Source organism: Garra rufa, unplaced genomic scaffold (assembly GCF_049309525.1).
Source record: "Garra rufa unplaced genomic scaffold, GarRuf1.0 hap1_unplaced_308, whole genome shotgun sequence".
NCBI classification, from domain to species: Eukaryota; Metazoa; Chordata; class Actinopteri; order Cypriniformes; family Cyprinidae; genus Garra; species Garra rufa.
Genome location: NW_027394576.1, coordinates 1 through 4,170, shown reverse-complemented (window position 1 = coordinate 4,170; position 4,170 = coordinate 1). Strand labels below are relative to the sequence as shown.

The following is a 4,170-nucleotide window of genomic DNA, read 5'->3' as shown; positions in this document are numbered from 1 at the left end:
AGGTATAATATCCCTAATTGCCCCAGCTTATTTTTGTCCCCTTTCATTCGATTACTTCTCCAGGGTATGTCAAAATCCGTGTTCAAAGCTAAACGTCAGCCTATCACGCTCCGCATACTTCAGACCTTAGTCTCAAAACTTTGTAACGGCTTACTTGACAACTATTCCAACGCTCTGCTCGAAGCTACGTTTTAAACTGCATTCTTTGGTTTCTCGCGCATTGGTGAGTTTACTTCCGATAGTAATCGTTTCGATCCAACAAAATATTTATTTCAAGACTTACACTTTTCACCTAATAACTTTTCACTGTTGATTAAACTCTCAAAATCAGATTCCCCGGGTCTGGTGTCACAATTTCAATTTCAAAATAAATTTGGCTACTCTCTATGCCCTTTCGCTTCTATGCTCAACTTTCTCAAAATACGGCTGCGCACTTCTGGTATGTCACCTCTTTTCTTTCTCTTAAGTGGGTTACCTATTACTAAACGGTGGTTTAGAATTCATTCGTCAACCACCTTGACAGCCGCCGGTCCTTCACCCGATATTTATACTAGCCACCCTTTCCGCATCGGCGCTGCCACTACGACAGCTGAACGAGGGGTTCCAGAGTCTACCATCAAACAGCTCGGAAGATGGTCTTCTTCGGCATACGAAACGTATATCAGATCAGAATTTCATAAGGTCCTGAATGCACAGCAGTCTCTCACATCATCAAGGTACGTTGAATTCGCTAGCTACTGGTGGTGGTTTTACGTCGAATTGTTCATGTTACTTATGGTGGTTAAAGTTACCAAAAGTCAATCATGCTTTTACTTATCGTCGTCTTTATAGCCTACAACTAATATGACGTCTTTGCATTTTCTTTATCATACTAACGTTCGTAATCTCATAGACTAAGCCTACACTATAATCAGCAACCTAACGTCAGCGGCAATAACGACTCGAAGCCGTTCGCTCCTTTATGTTTATCTTTACTAATTTATTCGACCTAGCATGGTCCTTCCTCAAGCCTGCGCGGCTTAAACGGCAGTCGTGGCATTTACCGAAAGTCAGTCGTGGCTTTTACCATCGTCTTCATTATTATTAGCTTTATTATCAATAACTCACTCTTACAATATGTCATTGGATTATTATATTATGCACGATAAACCTTCAATACCGAGGCTCGACGCCCGTCCCGACTTACACTCATTGCCTATCGTGGCTCGCTTATTTTCTCAAGACCTAACGTGGTCCCTCACATCAAGCCAATCGAGGCTATACGGCCAGTCGTGGCATCAATATTGGGCGCTAATCACCGAAAGCCAGTCGTGGCTTCGTTATTCACCGAAAGTCAGTCGTGGCTTTTATTATTAGCTCTTATATACTCACTCTTACTATATGTCATTGGATTATTATATTATGCACGATATGCCTCCAATATAACGCCAGTGGCAATAACGGCTCGAAGCCGTCCGCTCCTTTATGTTTATCTTTACTAATTTATTCGACCTAGCATGGTCCTAACTCAAGCCTGCGCGGCTTAAACGGCCAGTCGTGGCATTAACCGAAGGTCAGTCGTGGCTTTTACCATCGTCTTAATTATTAGCTCTTATTATCAATAACACACTCTACAATATGCCTTTGGATTATTTTATTATCCACGATAAACCTTCAATACCGAGGCTCGACGCCCGTCCCGGCTTACACTCATTGCCTATCGTGGCTCGCTTATTTTCCCAAGACCTAACGTGGTCCCTCACATCAAGCCAATCGAGGCTATACGGCCAGTCGTGGCTTTAAAAGTTCGGAACTTGCTCGAACGGCCAGTCGTGGCTTAACCGTGAGAGCCTATCGTGGCTTCAGCTAGCAAAGTCAATCGTGCCCATTTTACTTTTACTAATAAGAACTATATCAATACTAATTATTATCAATATTGTTTAATGAATCAGATCTTTAAAATAAGCCAATCGTGGCTTTTAACCCGTCGCAGATTGCCTTCCTCCCCTTAAAGACATCCCTGCATAGCCTATCGTGGCTATTATTAGAAGCCAACCGTGGCTTCTTAATTTAAATTACAAGGCTTCCCCTTTCACGCAATCTTAACCTTTCCATTATCACTCGTACTTCGGGCTCTTTTTCTTTGGGGGAAGGCTCTCCCCTGCCTTCATCTTCAGGCAGGAAATGCAGTCTACCTCAGTCACGGATTAAGGATGGAGCCCACGCCAAAAGAAACCATTAACCCTTCTGTCTTATTCATTCATTCAAATAAATGTTCAAATTTCTATCGCCTCAGAGTCTCTCTGGTAGAAATGAAAGCTTTATCGTAAAGTTCTACCAGGATGACTCTAATTCATGATTATCTCGACAACCAATAGCAGCTTGACGCCTTGAATAAAAGACCAAAACTTACTCTTCCATCCTGCTGCCCCTAGGTGTCGTACCCGAAGTTCCCCTCCATCCTCCCCACCACCACCAGGTTGGCTACCATCCATACCACGTGGGGGAAGGCTCTCCCCTGCCTTCATCTTCAGGCAGGAAATGCAGTCTACCTCAGTCACGGATTAAGGATGGAGCCCACGCCAAAAGAAACCATTAACCCTTCTGTCTTATTCATTCATTCAAATAAATGTTCAAATTTCTATCGCCTCAGAGTCTCTCTGGTAGAAATATGTGCTCACAGTAAAAGACAAGACAATCCAAAATTTGGAGCTTCAGCATCTTCATTTCTGTTAGGAACATCACGCTTCAAACCCATAACACACCACATGAGCATCCTGAGATGATGTGGATGTTGAACTAGTTTTTAAAATTTGTAATTTTTAAAGTGTTTAAAACATGATCAAATATAAAAAATGTTTAACTTAATGAAGTGATGATGGTGAGGGGGAATTAGTTTTTGTGGTCAAAGCAAATGTGACTTTGACTTCCTCTGCTTGACGAGGGTAGTTTCTTTTTTTCTTTTTTTTTGTCTTCCTGTCTTTGCTTTAGAGCTGCAGTAGATTCTTCTTCAGTGTTGTTTGGAGGGAAGCAGGTTTTATATTGTGTCTTAATCCACAACAACAAAATGAAGATCATTCAGCTTCAGTTCTGTGAGTGTTTTTTTAACGTGATATTGGTATATTTACATGCTTTGTAAACTTATTCAAATTATAAAGTTTTATGTTTTGCATAACAGGGGTGTTACATGGTTAGTGTTATTTATTTATTTTATCTTATAGATGTATTACTCTGCTGTGAAGCTGCAGTGGCAGATCTACGAACTGATTTGGGATCAAATGTGAGCATAAACTGTGATCTTGATGAAAATGAGGTTTATTGGATTTTTCTGAAATCACCAGGGGCCTCATGTACAAAGACTTGCGTTGAATTAATCCTAAAACATTGCGTACGGACAAAGCTGTAAATGTGCGTACGCAGTAAAAAAATCAGATGTATGAAACACTGCGTACGCGGAATTCCACGCATATCTCTTTGTACATCTGAATTAACGTGAAATTGAGCGCACATGCACGAGCGCAAACCCCTCCCTGCCTCCTCCCCCGTATTAATATGGTAATGACTCCACTTTGGCAAAACCAAACGAAAAAGCAAGCAAGAGAAACTTAACAAAATGTGATTTGAAGGTGCTCCTCACCGGTAGACCGGAGAAAAACTGTTATTGGCAAGTTTGTAAAAAAAAAAAAAAAAAAATGGGAGAGTTTAGCTGACGCGGTTAACGCAGTGGGGTTTGAACATCGCACTGTGAACGAATTAAAAAAGAAATGGTCCGATGTAAAGGTGCAGGTGGAGAACAGCGGCGACTTAGCCTACGTTTCAGCGCATCAGTCAGAGTCATAGAGCGCAAGCAGATGAACATCGTTGTCTTGTAACGGTAAAATATCTTGTTTGAATAAGTGCAACGTTGTCTTTATGAAATAAACAATAGTAGGCCTATGTCTATAAAGGTTCATATAATGCCTCACCACACGGTGTGATGTTGACATAATGTGATTTAGTTTGACACAAAGCAACCGAGTGATCCTTGTCAGCTAGGTAAAATATTTTATAAGAAATTTCTATTTTGATGTTATGGTTATCTGCTGAATTTGCTGATGCTTGTAAATTACATGATGTAATTTATTAACATTTCATCATATTATATAGCCTATATAGCCATTGAGAGGGACATCCCAGTGGATCGCAGTGTTG

At 40.8% G+C, this 4,170-nt stretch overlaps 1 long non-coding RNA gene across 1 annotated transcript; it reads left to right on the top strand.

Moving 5' to 3' along the window:
* The first annotated feature begins 276 nt into the window (after positions 1 to 276).
* Positions 277 to 2,621, top strand: LOC141317095 (uncharacterized). The gene is made up of 2 exons (XR_012351726.1): positions 277 to 716; positions 2,415 to 2,621. It is a non-coding gene; the product is annotated as an uncharacterized lncRNA (long non-coding RNA).
* Positions 2,622 to 4,170: the final 1,549 nt, after the last annotated feature.